The sequence below is a fragment of the Scyliorhinus torazame genome, chromosome 10, assembly GCF_047496885.1.
Source record: "Scyliorhinus torazame isolate Kashiwa2021f chromosome 10, sScyTor2.1, whole genome shotgun sequence".
Lineage (NCBI taxonomy): Eukaryota > Metazoa > Chordata > Chondrichthyes > Carcharhiniformes > Scyliorhinidae > Scyliorhinus > Scyliorhinus torazame.
In genome coordinates this window covers 181,666,668-181,681,871 of record NC_092716.1, presented here as the reverse complement: position 1 = coordinate 181,681,871, position 15,204 = coordinate 181,666,668, and positions in this window count along the sequence as shown.

Sequence of the window (15,204 nt, the reverse complement as noted above, 5' to 3'; positions counted from 1 at the left end):
GGTTAAAGAGAGTGATTCGAGACAAGGGAGGGTTAAAGAGAGTGAAAGGAGACGTAGGAGGGTGAAAGAGAGTGAAACGAGACGAAGGAGGGCGAAACGAGATGAAGGAGGTTAAAAGAGAGTGAAACGAGACGAAGGAGGGTTAAAGAGAGTGAAACGAGACGAAGGAGGGTGGAAGAGAGTGAAACGAGACGAAAGAGGGTTAAAGAGAGTGAAACGAGACGAAGGAGGTTGAAAGAGAGTGAAACGAGACGAAGGAGGTTGAAAGAGAGCGAAACGAGCTGAAGGAGGGTGAAAGAGAGGGAAACGAGACGAAGGAGGGTGAAAGAGAGTGAAACGAGGCGAAGGAGGGAGAAAGCGAGTGAAACGAGACAAAGAAGGGTGAAAGAGAGTGAAAAGGGTGAAAGAGAGTGAAAAGGGTGAAAGAGAGTGAAACGAGACAAAGGAGGGTGAAAGAGAGTGAAACGAGACAAAGGAGGGTGAAAGAGAGTGAAACGAGACGAAGAAGGGTGAAAGAGAGTTAAACGGGTGAAAGAGAGTGAAACAAGGCGAAGGAGGGTGAAAGAGAGTGAAAGGAGACGAAGGAGGGGGAAAGAGAGTGAAACGCGACGAAGGAGGGGGAAAGAGAGTGAAACGAGACGAAGAAGGGTGAAAGAGAGTGAAACGGGTGAAAGAGAGTGAAACGAGACAAAGGAGGGTGAAAGAGAGTGAAACGAGACAAAGGAGGGCGAAAGAGAGTGAAACGAGACGAAGAAGGGTGAAAGAGAGTAAAACGGGTGAAAGAGAGTGAAACGAGACAAAGGAGGGTTAAAGAGAGTGAAACGAGACGAAGGAGGGTGAAAGAGAGTGAAACGTGACGAAGAAGGGTGAAAGTGAGTAAAACAGGCGAAAGAGAGTGAAACGAGACAAGGAGGGTTAAAGAGACTGAAAGGAGATGAAGGAGGGTGAAAGAGAGTGAAACGAGACGAAGGACGGTGAAAGAGAGTGAAACGAGATGACGGAGGGTGAAAGAGAGTGAAACGAGACGAACGAGGGTGAAAGAGAGTGAAACAAGGCGAAGGAGGGTGAAAGAGAGTGAAACGAGACGAAGGAGGGGGAAAGAGAGTGATACGAGACGAAGGAGGGTGAAAGAGTGTGAAACGAGACGAAGGAGGGTGAAAGATAGTGAAACGAGACGACCGAGGGTGAACGAGAGGGAAACAAGACGAAGGAGGGGGAAAGAGAGTGAAACAAGACGAAGGAGGGTGAAAGAGAGTGAAACTAGGCGAAGGAGATTGAAAGAGAGTGAAACGAGACGAAGGAGGGTGAAAGAGGGTGAAACGAGACGAAGGAGGGTTAAAGAGAGTGAAACGAGACGAAGGAGGGTTAAAGAGAGTGATTCGAGACAAGGGAGGGTTAAAGAGAGTGAAAGGAGACGTAGGAGGGTGAAAGAGAGTGAAACGAGACGAAGGAGGGCGAAACGAGATGAAGGAGGTTAAAAGAGAGTGAAACGAGACGAAGGAGGGTTAAAGAGACTGAAAGGAGATGAAGGAGGGTGAAAGAGAGTGAAACGAGACGAAGGACGGTGAAAGAGAGTGAAACGAGATGACGGAGGGGGAAAGAGAGTGATACGAGACGAAGGAGGGTGAAAGAGAGTGAAACAAGGCGAAGGAGGGTGAAAGAGAGTGAAACGAGACGAAGGAGGGGGAAAGAGAGTGATACGAGACGAAGGAGGGTGAAAGAGTGTGAAACGAGACGAAGGAGGGTGAAAGATAGTGAAACGAGACGACCGAGGGTGAACGAGAGGGAAACAAGACGAAGGAGGGGGAAAGAGAGTGAAACAAGACGAAGGAGGGTGAAAGAGAGTGAAACTAGGCGAAGGAGATTGAAAGAGAGTGAAACGAGACGAAGGAGGGTGAAAGAGGGTGAAACGAGACGAAGGAGGGTTAAAGAGAGTGAAACGAGACGAAGGAGGGTTAAAGAGAGTGATTCGAGACAAGGGAGGGTTAAAGAGAGTGAAAGGAGACGTAGGAGGGTGAAAGAGAGTGAAACGAGACGAAGGAGGGCGAAACGAGATGAAGGAGGTTAAAAGAGAGTGAAACGAGACGAAGGAGGGTTAAAGAGACTGAAAGGAGATGAAGGAGGGTGAAAGAGAGTGAAACGAGACGAAGGAGGGTGAAAGAGAGTGAAACGTGACGAAGAAGGGTGAAAGTGAGTAAAACAGGCGAAAGAGAGTGAAACGAGACAAGGAGGGTTAAAGAGACTGAAAGGAGATGAAGGAGGGTGAAAGAGAGTGAAACGAGACGAAGGACGGTGAAAGAGAGTGAAACGAGATGACGGAGGGTGAAAGAGAGTGAAACGAGACGAACGAGGGTGAAAGAGAGTGAAACAAGGCGAAGGAGGGTGAAAGAGAGTGAAACGAGACGAAGGAGGGGGAAAGAGAGTGATACGAGACGAAGGAGGGTGAAAGAGTGTGAAACGAGACGAAGGAGGGTGAAAGATAGTGAAACGAGACGACCGAGGGTAAACGAGAGGGAAACAAGGCGAAGGAGGGGGAAAGAGAGTGAAACAAGACGAAGGAGGGTGAAAGAGAGTGAAACTAGGCGAAGGAGATTGAAAGAGAGTGAAACGAGACGAAGGAGGGTGAAAGAGGGTGAAACGAGACGAAGGAGGGTTAAAGAGAGTGAAACGAGACGAAGGAGGGTTAAAGAGAGTGATTCGAGACAAGGGAGGGTTAAAGAGAGTGAAAGGAGACGTAGGAGGGTGAAAGAGAGTGAAACGAGACGAAGGAGGGCGAAACGAGATGAAGGAGGTTAAAAGAGAGTGAAACGAGACGAAGGAGGGTTAAAGAGAGTGAAACGAGACGAAGGAGGGTGGAAGAGAGTGAAACGAGACGAAAGAGGGTTAAAGAGAGTGAAACGAGACGAAGGAGGTTGAAAGAGAGTGAAACGAGACGAAGGAGGTTGAAAGAGAGTGAAACGAGACGAAGGAGGTTGAAAGAGAGGGAAACGAGACGAAGGAGGGTGAAAGAGAGTGAAACGAGGCGAAGGAGGGAGAAAGCGAGGGAAACGAGACAAAGAAGGGTGAAAGAGAGTGAAAAGGGTGAAAGAGAGTGAAACGAGACAAAGGAGGGTTAAAGAGAGTGATTCGAGACAAGGGAGGGTTAAAGAGAGTGAAAGGAGACGTAGGAGGGTGAAAGAGAGTGAAACGAGATGAAGGAGGGTTAAAGAGAGTGAAACGAGACGAAGGAGGGTTAAAGAGAGTGAAACGAGACGAAGGAGGGCGAAACGAGATGATGGAGGTTAAAAGAGAGTGAAACGAGACGAAGGAGGGTTAAAGAGAGTGAAACGAGACGAAGGAGGGTGGAAGACAGTGAAACGAGACGAAAGAGGGTTAAAGAGAGTGAAACGAGACGAAGGAGGTTGAAAGAGAGCGAAACGAGATGAACGAGGTTGAAAGAGAGTGAAACGAGCTGAAGGAGGGTGAAAGAGAGGGAAACGAGACGAAGGAGGGTGAAAGAGAGTGAAACGAGGCGAAGGAGGGGGTAAGAGAGTGAAACGCGACGAAGGAGGGGGAAAGAGAGTGAAACGAGACGAAGAAGTGTGAAAGAGAGTGAAACGAGACGAAGAAGGGTGAAAGAGAGTAAAACGGGTGCAAGAGAGTGAAACGAGACAAAGGAGGGTTAAAGAGAGTGAAACAAGACAAAGGAGGGTTATAGAGAGTGAATCGAGACAAGGGAGGGTTAAAGAGAGTGAAAGGAGACGAAGGAGGGTGAAAGAGTGTGAAACAAGGCGAAGGAGGGTGAAAGAGAGTAAAACGAGACGAAGGAGGGGGAAAGCCAGTGAAACGAGACGAAGGAGGGTGAAAGAGAGTGAAACGAGACGAAGGAGGGTGAAAGAGAGTGAAACGTGACGAAGAAGGGTGAAAGTGAGTAAAACAGGCGAAAGAGAGTGAAACGAGACAAGGAGGGTTAAAGAGACTGAAAGGAGATGAAGGAGGGTGAAAGAGAGTGAAACGAGACGAAGGACGGTGAAAGAGAGTGAAACGAGATGACGGAGGGTGAAAGAGAGTGAAACGAGACGAACGAGGGTGAAAGAGAGTGAAACAAGGCGAAGGAGGGTGAAAGAGAGTGAAACGAGACGAAGGAGGGGGAAAGAGAGTGATACGAGACGAAGAAGGGTGAAAGAGTGTGAAACGAGACGAAGGAGGGTGAAAGATAGTGAAACGAGACGACCGAGGGTGAACGAGAGGGAAACAAGACGAAGGAGGGGGAAAGAGAGTGAAACAAGACGAAGGAGGGTGAAAGAGAGTGAAACTAGGCGAAGGAGATTGAAAGAGAGTGAAACGAGACGAAGGAGGGTGAAAGAGGGTGAAACGAGACGAAGGAGGGTTAAAGAGAGTGAAACGAGACGAAGGAGGGTTAAAGAGAGTGATTCGAGACAAGGGAGGGTTAAAGAGAGTGAAAGGAGACGTAGGAGGGTGAAAGAGAGTGAAACGAGACGAAGGAGGGCGAAACGAGATGAAGGAGGTTAAAAGAGAGTGAAACGAGACGAAGGAGGGTTAAAGAGAGTGAAACGAGACGAAGGAGGGTGGAAGAGAGTGAAACGAGACGAAAGAGGGTTAAAGAGAGTGAAACGAGACGAAGGAGGTTGAAAGAGAGTGAAACGAGACGAAGGAGGTTGAAAGAGAGCGAAACGAGCTGAAGGAGGGTGAAAGAGAGGGAAACGAGACGAAGGAGGGTGAAAGAGAGTGAAACGAGGCGAAGGAGGGAGAAAGCGAGTGAAACGAGACAAAGAAGGGTGAAAGAGAGTGAAAAGGGTGAAAGAGAGTGAAAAGGGTGAAAGAGAGTGAAACGAGACAAAGGAGGGTGAAAGAGAGTGAAACGAGACAAAGGAGGGTGAAAGAGAGTGAAACGAGACGAAGAAGGGTGAAAGAGAGTTAAACGGGTGAAAGAGAGTGAAACAAGGCGAAGGAGGGTGAAAGAGAGTGAAAGGAGACGAAGGAGGGGGAAAGAGAGTGAAACGCGACGAAGGAGGGGGAAAGAGAGTGAAACGAGACGAAGAAGGGTGAAAGAGAGTGAAACGGGTGAAAGAGAGTGAAACGAGACAAAGGAGGGTGAAAGAGAGTGAAACGAGACAAAGGAGGGCGAAAGAGAGTGAAACGAGACGAAGAAGGGTGAAAGAGAGTAAAACGGGTGAAAGAGAGTGAAACGAGACAAAGGAGGGTTAAAGAGAGTGAAACGAGACGAAGGAGGGTGAAAGAGAGTGAAACGTGACGAAGAAGGGTGAAAGTGAGTAAAACAGGCGAAAGAGAGTGAAACGAGACAAGGAGGGTTAAAGAGACTGAAAGGAGATGAAGGAGGGTGAAAGAGAGTGAAACGAGACGAAGGACGGTGAAAGAGAGTGAAACGAGATGACGGAGGGTGAAAGAGAGTGAAACGAGACGAACGAGGGTGAAAGAGAGTGAAACAAGGCGAAGGAGGGTGAAAGAGAGTGAAACGAGACGAAGGAGGGGGAAAGAGAGTGATACGAGACGAAGGAGGGTGAAAGAGTGTGAAACGAGACGAAGGAGGGTGAAAGATAGTGAAACGAGACGACCGAGGGTGAACGAGAGGGAAACAAGACGAAGGAGGGGGAAAGAGAGTGAAACAAGACGAAGGAGGGTGAAAGAGAGTGAAACTAGGCGAAGGAGATTGAAAGAGAGTGAAACGAGACGAAGGAGGGTGAAAGAGGGTGAAACGAGACGAAGGAGGGTTAAAGAGAGTGAAACGAGACGAAGGAGGGTTAAAGAGAGTGATTCGAGACAAGGGAGGGTTAAAGAGAGTGAAAGGAGACGTAGGAGGGTGAAAGAGAGTGAAACGAGACGAAGGAGGGCGAAACGAGATGAAGGAGGTTAAAAGAGAGTGAAACGAGACGAAGGAGGGTTAAAGAGACTGAAAGGAGATGAAGGAGGGTGAAAGAGAGTGAAACGAGACGAAGGACGGTGAAAGAGAGTGAAACGAGATGACGGAGGGGGAAAGAGAGTGATACGAGACGAAGGAGGGTGAAAGAGAGTGAAACAAGGCGAAGGAGGGTGAAAGAGAGTGAAACGAGACGAAGGAGGGGGAAAGAGAGTGATACGAGACGAAGGAGGGTGAAAGAGTGTGAAACGAGACGAAGGAGGGTGAAAGATAGTGAAACGAGACGACCGAGGGTGAACGAGAGGGAAACAAGACGAAGGAGGGGGAAAGAGAGTGAAACAAGACGAAGGAGGGTGAAAGAGAGTGAAACTAGGCGAAGGAGATTGAAAGAGAGTGAAACGAGACGAAGGAGGGTGAAAGAGGGTGAAACGAGACGAAGGAGGGTTAAAGAGAGTGAAACGAGACGAAGGAGGGTTAAAGAGTGTGATTCGAGACAAGGGAGGGTTAAAGAGAGTGAAAGGAGACGTAGGAGGGTGAAAGAGAGTGAAACGAGACGAAGGAGGGCGAAACGAGATGAAGGAGGTTAAAAGAGAGTGAAACGAGACGAAGGAGGGTTAAAGAGACTGAAAGGAGATGAAGGAGGGTGAAAGAGAGTGAAACGAGACGAAGGACGGTGAAAGAGAGTGAAACGAGATGACGGAGGGTGAAAGAGAGTGAAACGAGACGAACGAGGGTGAAAGAGAGTGAAACAAGGCGAAGGAGGGTGAAAGAGAGTGAAACGAGACGAAGGAGGGAGAAAGAGAGTGATACGAGACGAAGGAGGTTGAAAGAGAGTGAAACGAGACGAAGGAGGTTGAAAGAGAGCGAAACGAGCTGAAGGAGGGTGAAAGAGAGGGAAACGAGACGAAGGAGGGTGAAAGAGAGTGAAACGAGGCGAAGGAGGGAGAAAGCGAGTGAAACGAGACAAAGAAGGGTGAAAGAGAGTGAAAAGGGTGAAAGAGAGTGAAACGAGACAAAGGAGGGTGAAAGAGAGTGAAACGAGACAAAGGAGGGTGAAAGAGAGTGAAACGAGACGAAGAAGGGTGAAAGAGAGTTAAACGGGTGAAAGAGAGTGAAACAAGGCGAAGGAGGGTGAAAGAGAGTGAAAGGAGACGAAGGAGGGGGAAAGAGAGTGAAACGCGACGAAGGAGGGGGAAAGAGAGTGAAACGAGACGAAGAAGGGTGAAAGAGAGTGAAACGGGTGAAAGAGAGTGAAACGAGACAAAGGAGGGTGAAAGAGAGTGAAACGAGACAAAGGAGGGCGAAAGAGAGTGAAACGAGACGAAGAAGGGTGAAAGAGAGTAAAACGGGTGAAAGAGAGTGAAACGAGACAAAGGAGGGTTAAAGAGAGTGAAACAAGACAAAGGAGGGTTAAAGAGAGTGATTCGAGACAAGGGAGGGTTAAAGAGAGTGAAAGGAGACGTAGGAGGGTGAAAGAGAGTGAAACGAGACGAAGGAGGGTGAAAGAGAGTGAAACGAGACGAAGGAGGGTTAAAGAGAGTGAAACGAGACGAAGGAGGGCGAAACGAGATGATGGAGGTTAAAAGAGAGTGAAACGAGACGAAGGAGGGTTAAAGAGAGTGAAACGAGACAAAGGAGGGGGGAAGACAGTGAAACGAGACGAAAGAGGGTTAAAGAGAGTGAAACGAGACGAAGGAGGTTGAAAGAGAGCGAAACGAGATGAACGAGGTTGAAAGAGAGTGAAACGAGCTGAAGGAGGGTGAAAGAGAGGGAAACGAGACGAAGGAGGGTGAAAGAGAGTGAAACGAGGCGAAGGAGGGAGAAAGAGAGTGAAACGAGACGAAGAAGGGTGAAAGAGAGTGAAAAGGGTGAAAGAGAGTGAAACGAGACAAAGGAGGGTGAAAGAGAGTGGAACGAGACAAAGGAGGGTGAAAGAGAGTGAAACGAGACGAAGAAGGGTGAAAGAGAGTTAAACGGGTGAAAGAGAGTGAAACAAGGCGAAGGAGGGTGAAAGAGAGTGAAAGGAGACGAAGGAGGGGGAAAGAGAGTGAAACGCGACGAAGGAGGGGGAAAGAGAGTGAAACGAGATGAAGAAGGGTGAAAGAGAGTGAAACGGGTGAAAGAGAGTGAAACGAGACAAAGGAGGGCGAAAGAGAGTGAAACGAGACGAAGAAGGGTGAAAGAGAGTAAAACGGGTGAAAGAGAGTGAAACGAGACAAAGGAGGGTTAAAGAGAGTGAAACAAGACAAAGGAGGGTTAAAGAGAGTGATTCGAGACAAGGGAGGGTTAAAGAGAGTGAAAGGAGACGTAGGAGGGTGAAAGAGAGTGAAACGAGATGAATGAGGGTGAAAGAGAGTGAAACGAGACGAAGGAGGGTTAAAGAGAGTGAAACGAGACGAAGGAGGGCGAAACGAGATGATGGAGGTTAAAAGAGAGTGAATCGAGACGAAGGAGGGTTAAAGAGAGTGAAACGAGACGAAGGAGGGTGGAAGACAGTGAAACGAGACGAAAGAGGGTTAAAGAGAGTGAAACGAGACAAAGGAGGTTGAAAGAGAGCGAAACGAGATGAACGAGGTTGAAAGAGAGTGAAACGAGCTGAAGGAGGGTGAAAGAGAGGGAAACGAGACGAAGGAGGGTGAAAGAGAGTGAAACGAGGCGAAGGAGGGGGTAAGAGAGTGAAACGCGACGAAGGAGGGGGAAAGAGAGTGAAACGAGACGAAGAAGTGTGAAAGAGAGTGAAACGAGATGAAGAAGGGTGAAAGAGAGTAAAACGGGTGAAAGAGAGTGAAACGAGACAAAGGAGGGTTAAAGAGAGTGAAACAAGACAAAGGAGGGTTATAGAGAGTGAATCGAGACAAGGGAGGGTTAAAGAGAGTGAAAGGAGACGAAGGAGGGTGAAAGAGTGTGAAACAAGGCGAAGGAGGGTGAAAGAGAGTAAAACGAGACGAAGGAGGGGGAAAGCCAGTGAAACGAGACGAAGGAGGGTGAAAGAGAGTGAAACGAGACGAAGGAGGGTGAAAGAGAGTGAAACGTGACGAAGAAGGGTGAAAGTGAGTAAAACAGGCGAAAGAGAGTGAAACGAGACAAGGAGGGTTAAAGAGACTGAAAGGAGATGAAGGAGGGTGAAAGAGAGTGAAACGAGACGAAGGACGGTGAAAGAGAGTGAAACGAGATGACGGAGGGTGAAAGAGAGTGAAACGAGACGAACGAGGGTGAAAGAGAGTGAAACAAGGCGAAGGAGGGTGAAAGAGAGTGAAACGAGACGAAGGAGGGGGAAAGAGAGTGATACGAGACGAAGGAGGGTGAAAGAGTGTGAAACGAGACGAAGGAGGGTGAAAGATAGTGAAACGAGACGACCGAGGGTAAACGAGAGGGAAACAAGGCGAAGGAGGGGGAAAGAGAGTGAAACAAGACGAAGGAGGGTGAAAGAGAGTGAAACTAGGCGAAGGAGATTGAAAGAGAGTGAAACGAGACGAAGGAGGGTGAAAGAGGGGGAAACGAGACGAAGGAGGGTTAAAGAGAGTGAAACGAGACGAAGGAGGGTTAAAGAGAGTGATTCGAGACAAGGGAGGGTTAAAGAGAGTGAAAGGAGACGTAGGAGGGTGAAAGAGAGTGAAACGAGACGAAGGAGGGCGAAACGAGATGAAGGAGGTTAAAAGAGAGTGAAACGAGACGAAGGAGGGTTAAAGAGAGTGAAACGAGACGAAGGAGGGTGGAAGAGAGTGAAACGAGACGAAAGAGGGTTAAAGAGAGTGAAACGAGACGAAGGAGGTTGAAAGAGAGTGAAACGAGACGAAGGAGGTTGAAAGAGAGTGAAACGAGACGAAGGAGGTTGAAAGAGAGGGAAACGAGACGAAGGAGGGTGAAAGAGAGTGAAACGAGGCGAAGGAGGGAGAAAGCGAGGGAAACGAGACAAAGAAGGGTGAAAGAGAGTGAAAAGGGTGAAAGAGAGTGAAACGAGACAAAGGAGGGTTAAAGAGAGTGATTCGAGACAAGGGAGGGTTAAAGAGAGTGAAAGGAGACGTAGGAGGGTGAAAGAGAGTGAAACGAGATGAAGGAGGGTGAAAGAGAGTGAAACGAGACGAAGGAGGGTTAAAGAGAGTGAAACGAGACGAAGGAGGGCGAAACGAGATGATGGAGGTTAAAAGAGAGTGAAACGAGACGAAGGAGGGTTAAAGAGAGTGAAACGAGACGAAGGAGGGTGGAAGACAGTGAAACGAGACGAAAGAGGGTTAAAGAGAGTGAAACGAGACGAAGGAGGTTGAAAGAGAGCGAAACGAGATGAACGAGGTTGAAAGAGAGTGAAACGAGCTGAAGGAGGGTGAAAGAGAGGGAAACGAGACGAAGGAGGGTGAAAGAGAGTGAAACGAGGCGAAGGAGGGGGTAAGAGAGTGAAACGCGACGAAGGAGGGGGAAAGAGAGTGAAACGAGACGAAGAAGTGTGAAAGAGAGTGAAACGAGACGAAGAAGGGTGAAAGAGAGTAAAACGGGTGCAAGAGAGTGAAACGAGACAAAGGAGGGTTAAAGAGAGTGAAACAAGACAAAGGAGGGTTATAGAGAGTGAATCGAGACAAGGGAGGGTTAAAGAGAGTGAAAGGAGACGAAGGAGGGTGAAAGAGTGTGAAACAAGGCGAAGGAGGGTGAAAGAGAGTAAAACGAGACGAAGGAGGGGGAAAGCCAGTGAAACGAGACGAAGGAGGGTGAAAGAGAGTGAAACGAGACGAAGGAGGGTGAAAGAGAGTGAAACGTGACGAAGAAGGGTGAAAGTGAGTAAAACAGGCGAAAGAGAGTGAAACGAGACAAGGAGGGTTAAAGAGACTGAAAGGAGATGAAGGAGGGTGAAAGAGAGTGAAACGAGACGAAGGACGGTGAAAGAGAGTGAAACGAGATGACGGAGGGTGAAAGAGAGTGAAACGAGACGAACGAGGGTGAAAGAGAGTGAAACAAGGCGAAGGAGGGTGAAAGAGAGTGAAACGAGACGAAGGAGGGGGAAAGAGAGTGATACGAGACGAAGGAGGGTGAAAGAGTGTGAAACGAGACGAAGGAGGGTGAAAGATAGTGAAACGAGACGACCGAGGGTGAACGAGAGGGAAACAAGACGAAGGAGGGGGAAAGAGAGTGAAACAAGACGAAGGAGGGTGAAAGAGAGTGAAACTAGGCGAAGGAGATTGAAAGAGAGTGAAACGAGACGAAGGAGGGTGAAAGAGGGTGAAACGAGACGAAGGAGGGTTAAAGAGAGTGAAACGAGACGAAGGAGGGTTAAAGAGAGTGATTCGAGACAAGGGAGGGTTAAAGAGAGAGAAAGGAGACGTAGGAGGGTGAAAGAGAGTGAAACGAGACGAAGGAGGGCGAAACGAGATGAAGGAGGTTAAAAGAGAGTGAAACGAGACGAAGGAGGGTTAAAGAGAGTGAAACGAGACGAAGGAGGGTGGAAGAGAGTGAAACGAGACGAAAGAGGGTTAAAGAGAGTGAAACGAGACGAAGGAGGTTGAAAGAGAGTGAAACGAGACGAAGGAGGTTGAAAGAGAGCGAAACGAGCTGAAGGAGGGTGAAAGAGAGGGAAACGAGACGAAGGAGGGTGAAAGAGAGTGAAACGAGGCGAAGGAGGGAGAAAGCGAGTGAAACGAGACAAAGAAGGGTGAAAGAGAGTGAAAAGGGTGAAAGAGAGTGAAAAGGGTGAAAGAGAGTGAAACGAGACAAAGGAGGGTGAAAGAGAGTGAAACGAGACAAAGGAGGGTGAAAGAGAGTGAAACGAGACGAAGAAGGGTGAAAGAGAGTTAAACGGGTGAAAGAGAGTGAAACAAGGCGAAGGAGGGTGAAAGAGAGTGAAAGGAGACGAAGGAGGGGGAAAGAGAGTGAAACGCGACGAAGGAGGGGGAAAGAGAGTGAAACGAGACGAAGAAGGGTGAAAGAGAGTGAAACGGGTGAAAGAGAGTGAAACGAGACAAAGGAGGGTGAAAGAGAGTGAAACGAGACAAAGGAGGGCGAAAGAGAGTGAAACGAGACGAAGAAGGGTGAAAGAGAGTAAAACGGGTGAAAGAGAGTGAAACGAGACAAAGGAGGGTTAAAGAGAGTGAAACGAGACGAAGGAGGGTGAAAGAGAGTGAAACGTGACGAAGAAGGGTGAAAGTGAGTAAAACAGGCGAAAGAGAGTGAAACGAGACAAGGAGGGTTAAAGAGACTGAAAGGAGATGAAGGAGGGTGAAAGAGAGTGAAACGAGACGAAGGACGGTGAAAGAGAGTGAAACGAGATGACGGAGGGTGAAAGAGAGTGAAACGAGACGAACGAGGGTGAAAGAGAGTGAAACAAGGCGAAGGAGGGTGAAAGAGAGTGAAACGAGACGAAGGAGGGGGAAAGAGAGTGATACGAGACGAAGGAGGGTGAAAGAGTGTGAAACGAGACGAAGGAGGGTGAAAGATAGTGAAACGAGACGACCGAGGGTGAACGAGAGGGAAACAAGACGAAGGAGGGGGAAAGAGAGTGAAACAAGACGAAGGAGGGTGAAAGAGAGTGAAACTAGGCGAAGGAGATTGAAAGAGAGTGAAACGAGACGAAGGAGGGTGAAAGAGGGTGAAACGAGACGAAGGAGGGTTAAAGAGAGTGAAACGAGACGAAGGAGGGTTAAAGAGAGTGATTCGAGACAAGGGAGGGTTAAAGAGAGTGAAAGGAGACGTAGGAGGGTGAAAGAGAGTGAAACGAGACGAAGGAGGGCGAAACGAGATGAAGGAGGTTAAAAGAGAGTGAAACGAGACGAAGGAGGGTTAAAGAGACTGAAAGGAGATGAAGGAGGGTGAAAGAGAGTGAAACGAGACGAAGGACGGTGAAAGAGAGTGAAACGAGATGACGGAGGGTGAAAGAGAGTGAAACGAGACGAACGAGGGTGAAAGAGAGTGAAACAAGGCGAAGGAGGGTGAAAGAGAGTGAAACGAGACGAAGGAGGGGGAAAGAGAGTGATACGAGACGAAGGAGGTTGAAAGAGAGTGAAACGAGACGAAGGAGGTTGAAAGAGAGCGAAACGAGCTGAAGGAGGGTGAAAGAGAGGGAAACGAGACGAAGGAGGGTGAAAGAGAGTGAAACGAGGCGAAGGAGGGAGAAAGCGAGTGAAACGAGACAAAGAAGGGTGAAAGAGAGTGAAAAGGGTGAAAGAGAGTGAAACGAGACAAAGGAGGGTGAAAGAGAGTGAAACGAGACAAAGGAGGGTGAAAGAGAGTGAAACGAGACGAAGAAGGGTGAAAGAGAGTTAAACGGGTGAAAGAGAGTGAAACAAGGCGAAGGAGGGTGAAAGAGAGTGAAAGGAGACGAAGGAGGGGGAAAGAGAGTGAAACGCGACGAAGGAGGGGGAAAGAGAGTGAAACGAGACGAAGAAGGGTGAAAGAGAGTGAAACGGGTGAAAGAGAGTGAAACGAGACAAAGGAGGGTGAAAGAGAGTGAAACGAGACAAAGGAGGGCGAAAGAGAGTGAAACGAGACGAAGAAGGGTGAAAGAGAGTAAAACGGGTGAAAGAGAGTGAAACGAGACAAAGGAGGGTTAAAGAGAGTGAAACAAGACAAAGGAGGGTTAAAGAGAGTGATTCGAGACAAGGGAGGGTTAAAGAGAGTGAAAGGAGACGTAGGAGGGTGAAAGAGAGTGAAACGAGACGAAGGAGGGTGAAAGAGAGTGAAACGAGACGAAGGAGGGTTAAAGAGAGTGAAACGAGACGAAGGAGGGCGAAACGAGATGATGGAGGTTAAAAGAGAGTGAAACGAGACGAAGGAGGGTTAAAGAGAGTGAAACGAGACGAAGGAGGGTGGAAGACAGTGAAACGAGACGAAAGAGGGTTAAAGAGAGTGAAACGAGACGAAGGAGGTTGAAAGAGAGCGAAACGAGATGAACGAGGTTGAAAGAGAGTGAAACGAGCTGAAGGAGGGTGAAAGAGAGGGAAACGAGACGAAGGAGGGTGAAAGAGAGTGAAACGAGGCGAAGGAGGGAGAAAGAGAGTGAAACGAGACGAAGAAGGGTGAAAGAGAGTGAAAAGGGTGAAAGAGAGTGAAACGAGACAAAGGAGGGTGAAAGAGAGTGGAACGAGACAAAGGAGGGTGAAAGAGAGTGAAACGAGACGAAGAAGGGTGAAAGAGAGTTAAACGGGTGAAAGAGAGTGAAACGAGACAAAGGAGGGTTAAAGAGAGTGAAACAAGACAAAGGAGGGTTAAAGAGAGTGAATCGAGACAAGGGAGGGTTAAAGAGAGTGAAAGGAAACGAAGGAGGGTGAAAGAGAGTGAAACAAGACGAAGGACGGTGAAAGAGAGTGAAACTAGATGGTGGAGGGAAAAAGAGAGTGAAACGAGACGAACGAGGGTGAAAGAGAGTGAAACAAGGCGAAGGAGGGTGAAAGAGAGTGAAACGAGACGCAGGAGGGGGAAAGAAAGTGAAACGAGACGAAGGAGGGTGAAAGAGAGTGAAACGAGACGAAGGTGGGTGAAAGATAGTGAAACAGGACGAACGAGGGTGAAAGAGAGGGAAACGAGGCGAAGGAGGGGGAAAGAGAGTGAAACAAGACGAAGGAGGGTGAAAGAGAGTGAAACTAGGCGAAGGAGATTGAAAGAGAGTGAAACGAGAGGAAGGAGGGTGAAAGAGGGTAAAACGAGACGAAGGAGGGTTAAAGAGAGTGAAACGAGACGAAGGAGGGTGAAAGAGAGTTAAACGAGATGAAGGAGGGTGAAAGAGAATGAAACGAGACGAAGGAGGGTGAAAGAGAGTGAAACGAGGCGAAGGAGGGGGTAAGAGAGTGAAACGCGACGAAGGAGGGGGAAAGAGAGTGAAACGAGACGAAGAAGTGTGAAAGAGAGTGAAACGAGACGAAGAAGGGTGAAAGAGAGTAAAACGGGTGAAAGAGAGTGAAACGAGACAAAGGAGGGTTAAAGAGAGTGAAACAAGGCAAAGGAGGGTTATAGAGAGTGAATCGAGACAAGGGAGGGTTAAAGAGAGTGAAAGGAGACGAAGGAGGGTGAAAGAGTGTGAAACAAGGCGAAGGAGGGTGAAAGAGAGTAAAACGAGACGAAGGAGGGGGAAAGCCAGTGAAACGAGACGAAGGAGGGTGAAAGAGAGTGAAACGAGACGAAGGAGGGTGAAAGAGAGTGAAACGTGACGAAGAAGGGTGAAAGTGAGTAAAACAGGCGAAAGAGAGTGAAACGAGACAAAGGAGGGTTAAAGAGAGTGAAACGAGACAAAGGAGGGTTAAAGAGAGTAAATCGAGACAAGGGAGGGTTAAAGAGACTGAAAGGAGATGAAGGAGGGTGAAAGAGTGTGAAACGAGACGAAGGAGGGTGAAAGAGGGTGAAACGAGACG